Below are 13468 nucleotides of genomic sequence, written 5' to 3'. Positions count from 1 at the left end.
TGACTGACAGTGCCTGTTCTGGTGCTCAATAGGCTTTTAAACATGGCCCAGACACAAGAGATGCCACTTAGCAGTGAGTTGATGTAGGAAGAGTGGGTGGTAAGTTGAGGTGGAAATTGGATATTAGAGATACCATAGGGGCATGATAGGTAATTAATGAGGTGAAACAAAAACAGAAATCACTTTAAAAGCCCAGCATGTCTGGCAGCATCTGTGGGAGAAACCAGAGCTAACATATCTGGTTGAGTGACCCTCCCTGAGAACACCTTGGTTTTCAACTAATGAGGTGAGTTTAGTCAGAAATGGCAAGATATCGTGCTAGGTCTCATGGTGACAAACCCTGCAAAAAACTCCACACAAGCTGCACTTAGCCAAAAAAGGAAGAAGATTCAGCCTATAACAAACAGGAAATGCTCACTGCACTCTGACTACTTCCCATCCCAGACCCATCTGAACCATTCCACTTTCTACTGCATTCATTAGTTTCAATCATCATACTTGCATGACATATGATGCAGCAAAGTTTTCCTTGCCCCAAAATGCTCTCAGAAGTTCCACAAAAGGTAGTGTGCTTTTTCCCTGCATGCACCTCATTTTAAGTTAGAATCCTGCATCACTGAGATGACAGCGTTTGTTTGGCTAGCAGCAACAGCATTGTGCAATCTGTTATTGACAAACGGTTGATGTAGCTGAAGCTTGCAAATGCACACTTCATGTATTTGTCCCTTCAATGTCCTAATGTCTAGTTGATGTGGTTCCCATGCATTCACTCATCAAAGTGACATTTGATCACCCACTGTGGGAATTGTCGAGATATTTTTCAATAGTTTTGCACATCTAGAGAATGGCAAGTAATGGGATCACAAGTCATGGTGGGCACCGTCAGGAGCAGTCTCCAGCTGGTTACCAGGTAACTGAACACCTGGCCACCAAATTACCATACCCCCTTTTACACCCTGCTAGCCCTTTTCTAGCCACCCTCAGTGCTACCTGAGGGACCCAGGAGTATATCAGAGAAATGCTGTGAAAGTCCAAATGGTATTGGCAAATGGTGGATGTCAATGTCTGTGGATAAGGGGTGTGTGAAACTGGTGCCCATGGCGGTGAGATGCTGTTTGGTCCATGTGCAGGCCCTTCTGAGCAAATGGTGAGCTGAATTCACCTGTTACCCCACTCGTATTTCCATGTTGAGTTTTCGGGATGTCTGGTTTGTTTGGGATACTTTCTAACACAGAAGGCTGAATATTAATGAGGTGAGTTGGACTATTAACTAGGCATTTAACAACTGATAATCTTTCTTAATGTACAACTCGTTGCTGCTTAATCCCACCATGCCGCTTAACAAAAGCATAAAAGATGGAGCAAGCTGCTCCTAATGTCAAGCTCGGCCTCACTGGACATCTCATCTGATTCTGCTGCACATCTCCTCATTGCTCAGACCCCTGTAAGATTCTGCCCTCAGTACATACAAACTTAACTGGAGTTCATCACCTGGCAGAATTGTAAATTATTAATTTTTATAAATTGTCACCAAATTCATGCTTCTCTTTTCAAATGTTACTGATACTATTTTAAATTAATTTTGCCTTTCAATTACTGTTGTGATTTACATAAAGCTACTGCACTTGACTGGTGTTCCATGAGTTACCTTCATTAAATTTGATGTATCTTCCATTGAATGAATGCACCAAATCCACCACGTGAACACAAAACATGGCGTAGCCCTCAAAATAATGCTGCTCTTTCTCCTGCTGCAGGGTATATAGAGACAAAACTCCAGTGAAATTGAGAGAACCAGGAACAATTCGTAACAGATTTCCTAATTCACAACTGCAATGAAGGTAATGCAGATTAGTGGCTTATCAACTCCTCTGGCCTCTCAACTAGAGACAGAAGTGAACACCAGAGCCCCATGCACCCAGGCATGTGGATTTGATGTTATCCATAAATGAAATATGATAATCTACATAATAATCAGTTTCAACATTCTTACACTGCCAGTCTTAACTCATTTTCTTCCCTCTGCCAAGACCTGCACATGTACCAGGGAAAATGTCAGAGTTCACCCTTTGTATGTCCCGAATGATATCTCAGAGCATTGTAGGAGATTTTCTTCCACAGCGTAACCAACTTCATGAAACATTGGTCATGGAAACAAAATGAGTCAATGAAGGTCTTGACCTAACTGGATGTCAACATGCTTATCACACTAAATACGATGCCAGACACCTTTGTAGTGACCTTAAAAAAAGACTTGAATTTAAATAACCACACAGTCAGAACCTCACGACATCCTAAAGTGTTTTACAGTCCTGAAACTCTAGTGACTGTTGTAGTATAGCAAACATGGCAGCCAGTTTGTACACATGAAGCTCCAACACACAAAAGCATAATAATGACTAGGTAATCTATTTCATTGTGACATTATTGAGGGATATTTATTGACCAAGAAACTGTGGAATGTGCTGTTGTTCTTCCTTGAATTATGTTGTGGGATCTTTGTATGCTCTTGATACTGTAGGCTGTGTTCAGTTTAAAGGCCCATCTGAAAGATGGCACTCAAACAGTATGATATTCCTTATGTTCCGTAATGTATACTTACAATAGACCCCTAATTTGTGCAAATTGCTATTCTCTAGCTGAGTAGATCAGACTTCATATTAGGAGAATGCCATTTAACCCTTTGAGCCTGTTCTGCCATTCACATGATCATGGCCAATCTCAAAGCTAACACCATTTGTGGAAGAGACTTCCAAACTCCTACTAAATGTTATTTGAAGGAATATTTCTTAATTATACTCTGAAAGATCTGATTCAATTTTTTGACAAAATTCACTAATCTTCTCCTGACCTGTTTTGTGCTTCACCAAATATTTGGAAACTTTGGTTATATTACCCCTTAATCTTAATTCCAGGGCAGGCAACCATAAATAGTTTAAGCTTACCTTATAAAGTAACCCCTAGAATCCTCATATCAACCTGGTAAACCTATGTTCCATTCTTTCTAAAAACAATATACCTTTCCTAATAGATGCTACAGAACTATACTCAGTACTCAGTTACCATCTAACCAAGGCTTTGAGTAGTTGAAGCATAATTTCTACCCACTTGAATTCTATTCCTCTAAATTTGAATGTCAGAATTTCATTTGTCTCTTTGATAATTTTTTATACCTGTTCATGACATTTTAATAAGCTGGATACCCGGGGTTCTTTGGACTTCTCCTATTTTATGTTCTCTAACATTTTCCTCAATTTTGTCCATTCACTTAATCTAGCAGTGTCTCATTGTAATTTTACACTTTCATCTATGCTGCTTACAATATCACACAGATATTTTTGAAGCAACCTGTTAAGAGATGTTATTACACACTTCTGAAGCAGGTGGGACTTCAACCCAGGTCTCTGAGCCTAAATGTGGGGACACTATCACATGCCAGAAAGGCCCACAATAATATCACATGTACATGTTATTCGAAAATTTGGACATGTAGTTTTCGGTCTCATCATTGAAGGTGTTAATGAGTAGTTACAGACTCAACACATACTAGTCATAATTTTCCGGTTATAGTAACTGTCTAATTTCACTAGCCTCCATTCTCTTCTGCTTAACCAGTCAACTAATCAGGTATTAATTTCAAATTTGTTAAAGGTGTCTTATGAATGGCATGATCAAATTCTCTGTGGAATTTCATACAGATAACATATCCATAAATATATCCCCTGTCCATTAATTTTGTCACTTGTTTAAAACTAAAGGAAGTCCACTATAGTGACCTACCCTTCACAAATCCATGTTGCTTCTTTTATAGAGTCATTGAAGTCATAGAGCCATAGAGTCATACAGCGTGGAAACAGGCCCTTTGGCCCAACCAGTCTGTGCTGAACATGTTCCCAAACTAAACTAGTCCCACCTGCCTGTACTTAGCACATATCCCACCAAACGCTTCCTATTCATGAATTTATCCAAATGTCTTTTAAATGCTGTAACTGTATCTGCACCCATCATTTTCTCTGGCAGTTCATTCTACACACTAAGTACTCTGAGTGAAAAAGTTGGTCCTCATGTCCTTGATAAATCGTTCTCCTTTCATCTTAAGGAAAGGCGCCTAATTTTAAACTTCCTCGCGCTAGAAAGAGACCCTTGTCATTTGTCTCATCTATGCCCCTCATGATTTTATAAATCTCAATAAGGTCACCCTTGAACCTTTTATGCTCCAGTGAAAAGAGCCCAGTCTTTCCAGTCTATTTTTATACCTCAAACTCTCCATTTCCAGCAACATCCTGCGTAAATCTTTTCTAAACCATCTCCAGTTTAGCATTATCTTTCCCATAGCAGGGTGACCAGAACTGCACACAGATCTCCAGAAGGAACTGCACCAATATCCTTAGCAATGTCAACATGGCAACCTAATTCCTATACCCAAAGGTCAGGGCAATGAAGGCAAGCATACTAAATGACTTCTTAACCACTTTGTATACCTGTGATGCAATTTTCAAAGAATTATGTACCTGAACCCCTAGGTCTCTCTATCCTACAAAACTACTCAGGACCCTACTGTTAATTGTATAAGTCCTGTCCTTGTTAATATCACCAAAATGCAACATCTCATATTTATCCAAATTAAACTGCATCTGCCACTCCTCAGCCCAATGACCCAATTGATCAAGACCTCTTTGTAATCTTAAACAATCTTCTTCAAAATCCAGTATGCCACCAATTTTGGTCTCATATACAAACCTACTAACCATGCCTCCTATATTGTCATCCAAATCATTTAAATAAATGACAAACAAAAGTGGACCCAAGACCAATCTCTGTGGAACACTGTTGGTTACAGGCCTCCCATCTGAACGCCAACCCTCCACCACTACCCTCTGTCTCCTACCATAAAGCCAATTTTGTATCCAACTGGCAAGCTCTGCCTGAATCCCATGTGATCAAACTTTACTAATTAGTCTACCAGGTAGAACCTTGTCAAAAGCTTTACTAAAGCCCAAGCAAATAACATCTACCACTCTGCACTCACCAATTTTTTTGGTTACTTCATTAAACACCTCAGTCAAGTTTGTTGGACATGATTTTCTTCACACAAAACCATAATGACTCCCCCTCAGCAATCATTGCCTCTACAAATGCACGTAAAACATCCTGTCTTTCAGAATAATCTCCAACAACTTATCCATCACTGATGTCAGATCATAGGTCTATAATTTCCAGGCTTCATCTTACAGCCTTTCTTAAATAAAGGCAGAAAATTAGCCACCCTTCAGTCCTCTAGTACTTCACCTGTGTTTGTAGATGACACAAATATTTCTGCCAGTGCTCCTCAATTTCCTCCCTAACTTCCCACAATGTCCTAGGATACACTTGATCAAGTCCTGGAGATTTCTTATTTTCTCAGACCTCCAGCACTTCCTCTTCTATAATGTAAACTGTTCTCAAAACACCAATATTTATTTCCCCAAGTTCTCCGGCCTCCATGTCTTTCTGAACAGTAAAAACTGATGTGCAACATTCATTTACTATCCCTCCCATTTCTTGAGGTTCAACACAATGACAGCCTTATTGATCTTAAAAGGGTCCTACTCTCTCTTGTTCTTAATATATTTGTGGAATCTATTCAGTCACTCTGTCATTAATTATAGGTTTGAAATTTCTTGGCAATAGACGTCAAGATAACTTGTTCATGCTTCTTTGCCACATATTTGCAAGATCCACTCGTTTACAGCTGCTAACAGTTAGCCAATATAAAAAGCTCACTTCAGTCTTAATTGCTTCTCTATTTCTTAATTCTACCCATAAATGCTTTATTGCCTCGTTATAGCTCTTGTTATATCCTTTCTTCTTGAACTGATTTAATTCTAATTAATTGATGCTCCTCTCCCTTAGTGACCATTTTCCCAAACTTTACTGTCACTGTAGCTGTTGAATGTGATAGATTCAGTTCCCAGCCACACTTTCTTGCAGCCATGCCTAAGTAATGGCTATCATTTCATCCTTTCTGTGCTGAATTTTTGCATGCAATTCAATCAATTTTTTTACTTACACGCCATATTTGAATAAAGAATGCTTATTTGGGCCATCCATTCTAACCAGTTTTTCAAGATAATGAAATGTGAGGCTGGATGAACACGGCAGGCCCAGCAGCATCTCAGGAGCAAAAAAGCTGACGTTTCGGGCCTAGACCCTTCATCAGAGAGGGGGATGGGGTGAGGGTTCTGGAATAAATATGGAGAGAGAGGGGGAGGCGGACCAAAGATGGAAAGAAAAGAAGATAGGTGGAGAGGAGAGTATAGGTGGGGAGGTAGGGAGGGGATACTAACCAGTTTTTCAGCTTTGTTCAACATAAATTTTAATCTCTTTACATCTTTAATATTTCACTTTGCATAATGCGTAAAACACAACTTCTCCTTTGTTTTAGAATGATTATTAGTACTAAATTTTCCACCCACGTCCCCCCCCAAAATTTGTTAAAGTTCTCCTGAGCATCTTAATTATCCTTTCCAAAGTACTCTGCTAGCACCCTGGTACAGATGGGTCTTGTCTCACTGTTTAGCTCTTTCCAGTTCTGATAATGTTGTCACTACCCTGTGAAATAGAGAGCTTCTTTCCTACACGACTCCTTCAGCCATGTGTTTAACTCCTCAATGTGCTAATCCCTACCCAATTTGCATATGTCTCAAATAATAATCTCGAGTATACAACCCTTGAGATATATGTTGTTAATTTAGTTCCTAGTTCTCCAGAGAACGTCTGACTTAATCTTCCCTGTGGTTCCTTTATTGTGCACCTTGACTGAATCCTCCTACGATTCCTAAAATACCCTCTCAAGCCAGTGGAGCGGTGGTTCACATGGGCACCACAGGCAACATACAACCTACAATTGCAAAGGGTGCCATCTGACCCCTTAAAGATTAAATTACTTGCAACAATCACATTACCATTCCCCTCATTCACTTCCTGCTTTGGACAAGCCACCCGATTCAAGTTTCCATGATCACCACACAAAGGCAGGGCAATGATGATCACCAATAAGAGACAATCTAACCACAGCACCCTCACATTCACTGGTGTTGCCATCACTGAAATTCTACTATCAACATCCTGAGGATTACCGTCAACCAGAAACTCAACTGAACTCACCACATACACACAGTGGCTACAAGAGCAGAATAAAGACTATGAATACTGTGATGAGTAACTCATCTCCTTACTCCCCAAAGCCTGTCCATTATCTATAAGGCATGAGTCAGGAGTGTAATGGAATACTCCCCACTTGCCAGAATGGGTGCACTCCAACAAAATTCAAGAAGCTTGACACCCTTCAGTATAAAGCAACTGGTTTCACTAGCATCCCAGACACATGTGTCCTGTCCTTTCACCACCAGTGCTCAGTATCCTGACTTGGAAATATATTGCTGCTCCTTCACTGTCACTGGGTCAAAATCCTGGAATTCCCTCCTCAAGGGCATTGTAGGTTAACCTACAGTATTTGAATTGCAGCAGTTCAAGGCGGCAGCTCACTACCACCTTCTCAATAGCAGTTAGGGATGGTCAATAAATGTTGCCTCAGGCAGTGAAGTGTACCACAAGTGAATTAAAAAAAACTCTTCTAATTTGATCAGGTTCCATATACAAAATAATATTATTTGCTACCCGATGACAAATCCACTTAGCCTGCACATCTTTGACTGTGGGCGGAAACCCGCACAGACACAAGGAAAACATCCAAATCACACACTAACAGTTGCTTCAGGCCAGAATTGAAGTCAGAACCCTGGCTTTGTGAGGCAGCAGTGCTAACTACGTGCCACCCTAATGGACTTGTCACTGATGTTTTGGTAAATACTGATGTCTCAGTTATTGTCTCATGGGAGCTTGATGCTGCTACGTTTCGCATATTATAACCAATAACATTTGAAGTGCAATCATGTAGAACAGTTTTTGATGTCATTGTTATCGGTGCCATATAAATAAATACATGTCTTTCTTTTTAAATTGGTGATTGGTTAAGAGGTTTTCAATCAACACACCAAGTAAGTCACAAATATTGCACTGCAGAGGCATCTGAACTACAAGTCCCACAGAAACATGAATGATTTGGGATGGGAATTAAACTGTCTTTCGGGCACTACTGTATCACGTTGCTACTGGTTGTAATTTGTTGAAAATCATGTTGCAATGAAAATAAAGAATTCATGCAAATTAGTATGCCTAAAATAAAGTGAATACGTATTGAACAGGAAGATGAAGATTTTCATGATCTTAAGAAATAGGGAGAATGATTTGTTTCTATGATCATTTTGATTGAATAATTTTCCTTGTACTGGACAATTTAAAAATAAACAAGTCTGTTCATTTACTTTATACTTTAATTTAGATATTCTTCTTTGCCTTTGCACCCATTTCATTTATATTTATTCATGCTCTGATTCTTTTCCAATTATTTCCTATTGACTTTTTTCTTTTCTATTTTCTGTTTCTTAGTTTTCTATTTTGTTTCTATAATTTTGCTTGTTTTGTATTGTTCTTTTCATGCTGTGCTTATTTAAGCTGCTTCCTTCTCACTGATAATAAAATGTGAGGCTGGATGAACACAGCAGGCCAAGCAGCATCTCAAGGAGCACAAAAGCTGACGTTTCGGGCCTAGACCTTTCATCAGATCTAGGCCCGAAACGTCAGCTTTTGTGCTCCTGAGATGCTGCTTGGCCTGCTGTGTTCATCCAGCCTCACATTTTATTATCTTGGAATTCTCCAGCATCTGCAGTTCCCATTATCTCTCCTTCTCACTGAAGTGTCCTCTCATAGACGATTTGAGTATCAGAGTAGGGAAGACTTGCTGCAGTTATACAGGGCCTTGTGAGGCCTCACCTTGAGTATTGTGTGCAGTTTTGGTCTCATAGTCTGAGGAAGGATGTTCTTGCTATGGAGGGAGTCCAGCAAAGGCTCACCAGATTGATTTCTGGGATGGTAGGACCGACATATGAAGAAAGATTGGATTGACTGGGCTTGTACTCAGTGGAATTTGAAAGAATGATGGGAGATCTTGTAGAAACATGTAAAATTCTGATGGGTCTGGACAGGCTAGATGCAGGAAGGATGTTCCTGATTTTGGGGAAGACCAGAACAAGGGGTCACAGTCAAAGAATAAGGGGTAAGCCAGCCATGACTGGTGAGGAAGAATTTCTTCACTCAGAGAGTTGTGAATCTGTGGAGTTATCTCTCACAGAAAGCTGTTGGGTCAAGTTTGTTAGAAATATTCAAGAAGGAGCTGGACATGAAGCTTGTGGCTGAAGGGATCAAGGGGAGTGGAGAGACACTGGGAATGGAATACTGAGGTTGCATGATCAGCCATGGTCGTATTGAACGTTGGATAATGGTCGAAGGGCTGAATGGCCTGCTCTTGCATCTATTTTCTCTGCTTCTATGATTCTAATAACCTAAATATTCCTGGTATATTGAAGTTCTGCTGCAAACTGTATTTATCAACATGAGAATTGCTCTTTAACAACTCTGAGAAATGATGCCTTTGATTTTAAATACACTAGTTTTATCCCAAGAAAAGTGACAATTTTTTTTCAAATTCTATCTTTTTTTATGTACCATTTATATTATTCACCTGACAGAAATATCAACTTTGAGATAATGGCATCATGATAAAAAGTTCTGAGAGCTCTCAGAAACAAAAACAGAAATTGCTGGAAAAATTCAGCAGGTCCAGCAGCATCTGTGGAACAAAATCAGAGTTAATGTTTCAGGTCTAGTGACCCTTATTCAGAACTGATGGTAGGTGCCCAGAGAGAAAGAAGACAGTTGACCAGACTAAAGACTGAATAACGCTGATTAGATTAGATTCCCTATAGTGTGTTAACAGGTCCTATGGCCCAACAAGTCCACACCGCCCCTTGGAGCATCACACCCAGACCCATCCCACATAACCCACACACCCCTGAGCACTACAGGCAATTTAACATGGCCAATCCACCTAGCCTGCACATCTTTGGACTGTGAGAGGAAACTGGCGCACCCAGAGGAAAACCATGCAGACACAGGGAGAATGTGCAAGCTCCACACAGACAGTCACCCGAGGCTGGAATGGAACCTGGGTCCCTGGCGCTGTGAGACAGCAGAGCTAACCACTGATTTCTCTCCACAGATGCTGCCAGACCTGTCGAGATTTTCCAGAAATTTCTGTTTTTGTTTCTGATTTCCAGCCTCCTCAGTTCTTTGTTTTTTTTTTCTGAGAACATTCATCCTGTTTATATTAATCAAGACTCTGAATATTCTATAATGTTGCTAAGTTGTGAACTGCTGACAGTTTCAGGTTAGGGTGATCAATATTTGAATCCAGTGAATGTATTTGGCCAACTGAACAAAAACATTTATGCCATAATTCAAAAACAGACATGTTAAAAATATCTTGAGTTAGCGATTAAAAATGATATAACTTATCTGCCATCATGGAATGCTGCTTGAGTGAAGAGCAAAACCAGTCATTAATCATTTTATGAAGAACAATGTAGGACGATAGAAATCAAATATCTCTGCTTTATTATTTTTCATTCTGAACAGAAATGCAAGCTGCAAGATGAGATAACCAGTGAACTACATTCAGCAACCAAATTGACTCAATATATATTTAACTTTTGTTACAGCAATATCTTTTCTTAAAGTAGATTCTGCTGTACATTCATGATCCAAATATTATTGTTCATTTCAGTTTCAAAATAAGTAACTGACTATAATTATTAACATGTTGGCAAATGTAATTCAAGTATGAATATATCACTTCTCCCAACATTTACTAATTCATTTTAATTATTGGTTGCGGGAGGTTTTATCACTAGACTATTAATTCAGAAATACAGGTCATGTTATGGGGATCCGGATTTGGATCCCACAATGCAGAATTTGAAGTGAATAAAAATCTGGAATTAAGGCTCTAACTATGATCAAGAAAAAGTTGCTGATCATCGGGAAGAGCCTATCTGGCTAACTAATGTCTTTTAAGGAAGGAAATCTGCCATCTTTACCTGGTCTGGTCTACATGTGACTCCAGGCCCACACCAATATGTTTGACTCTTAACTGCCCTCTGGGCAATAAATGCTGGCCTGGTCAGTGATGCCCACATCCTAAGAATGTATTAAAATGAGACTGGACTGTGCACTGTCTTTAAAATATAGCCACAGATTTGACAGCAATCTCATAATGCTGCCTGCTAATTTTCTGGTTCATCTGGACTTCCTGCATCATGTAGTTGTTCAGTCTTGTGTCAAATTCATTTTTCATTAAAGAAATCACGTGTATTCATGTATAGCTTTCACTAAATTAGTGCCATTGTCTACGAAAATCATGTCAACTAACAAATTATTGAAGCGAATTAAATCCATGTACGAATTCCTCAAAAATTCAGCAGAATTTATACCTTTTTGAATCTGACCTGAGCTCAGTAGGAAATTACATTTAAAAATGCCAATTTTTCAGTAATTACCCGTGTATGAAACTGGTCTAGTCAGCTGACACAACAGATGCTAGAAATTTGTAAAACATTTGAATAATAGAGCTGGGCCTGCTGTGTTCATCCAGCCTCACATTTCATTATCTTGAATAATAGAAGAAATGGTCTGACTCAAATTTTCAGACAATGCACCCCAGTTCTAGAATACCTAACCAGTGGACATAGTTTATCTTGACTTACTCCTTTTTCTTCCTGTTTATGTCTTTACGACTTTGTTCAGATGATGCCTTAACTGTCTAAGTTCTAGAGAAAGTGGGCCTAATTTGTATAATTTATCCTCAAAATTTAACTGCTGAAGTCCAGATATCATTCTTGTAAACCTATGTTAAGCTCCTTCCAAGACCAATATATTTTTCCTAAGGTATGATGCTCAAATCTGCTCACAGTATTCTAAATGAGCTCTAACCATGGTTTTGTATAATTGCAGCATAACTTCTGCATCCTTAAACACCAGTCCTCCAGATACAAAGGCTAGCATTCCATTAGCTTTCTTGATTATTTTCGATAACTGTTAATGACATTTTCATGAATCTGAACTTCCCCAATCCTCCAAATCTCTTTGGACTTTGCTGTATTTCAATTTAAATCATTTATAAAGTAACCTGATCTGCCTTTTACTAGTCCACCTGCCACAGTTTTGTCCATTCCTTTAGTTTATCAATATCCCTTTCTAATTTTATGCTGTCATTTATACTGTCTACAATGCTCCCTAACTTTGTGTCACCAGCAAATTTAGATATGAGATTCTATTCCATTATCGAAGACATTAATAAATAATGTGAATGATTGAGGCCTGAACACAGATCCTTGTGGAGACGTCGCTAGTGACATCCTGCCAAGTCGTTAGCAATCACTCATTAATGAACATGACTGACCATTCAGGGAATTCTATGTCACTGGTATATAGAGTATTGGGTTATTCAAGTATTTTGATAAGGAACATAAAGATTGAATATTCCCTGTCACTGCACTGGAACAGGAAGTCAGTCACGTTGATATCATTAGTGTGTATTTGGAATAAGAAGTCAGTATCCAGGCTTCTAAAAGGTATCTGTGCTATCCTGATGTCATTGGTCACCATTGTGCCTACAACATGTGGCTTGCTGTCCTGCTTCATTTGTCCCATTTTCAGCCCTACATTGCTCACCATTATGTTCTCCCTTTCTGCTTGTCTCCTCCAAACCTGTCCTGGCCTCCGTTCGATTACTGATCCACTGCTCCATTTAGCTCACTGCCCCACTCCAGGGTCTGGCTTGCAACCTGCCTGACTCCCCATCTTGCTGCCCTGCTTAACACCGTGAGAACTTTGATGCTGGATATTAAGCTGGTGGTTGAGTTCTCACAACTTCTAGATAGCAGACAAACATTTGTAAAACAGCACATTCTGTCAGTTCAATCATAAAACTGTAGTTAAAATAGCTTCAAATTGCTCAATGAAATGGCTTATCTTGGAACTCCCTCTCTAAGTGTATTGTGGGTCTACCCACATTACAGGGACTGCAGCAGCTCAAGAAGGCAGCTCACCACCACCTTCTCAAGGGCAACTAGGGATTTGGAATAAATGGTGGCCAGCCAGCAATACTTGCATCATACAAATGAATTTTTAAAAATCCTAAATTTTGATGTACAAAGATACATGTGGCAATGATGCCATAGGCCTTTGAATGCCTTTGAGATGAACATACCCCTGTAACTGCAGTGGCAGCAAACACAGCTAAATAAAAAAAAATTGAATCATATATTTAAGTAGTTAACTAAAACATGTTAAGGATGACAGGAAAGATGATGTATCATGGATGCAGCTTGTGATCTCCTGGATGTCAGTGTGATCCAGAGAAGCATGTCTGCAATATTTTGAAGGTGCCCTGGCACCTTCAGTTTGGAGTTTAGTTCAGAAGCTACAATCACTGCAACACATCAGAAATGGGGGAGGTTACCTGTACAAT

Source organism: Stegostoma tigrinum, chromosome 13, assembly GCF_030684315.1.
Source record: "Stegostoma tigrinum isolate sSteTig4 chromosome 13, sSteTig4.hap1, whole genome shotgun sequence".
NCBI classification, from domain to species: Eukaryota; Metazoa; Chordata; class Chondrichthyes; order Orectolobiformes; family Stegostomatidae; genus Stegostoma; species Stegostoma tigrinum.
Note: the sequence above shows the minus strand (reverse complement) of the source record.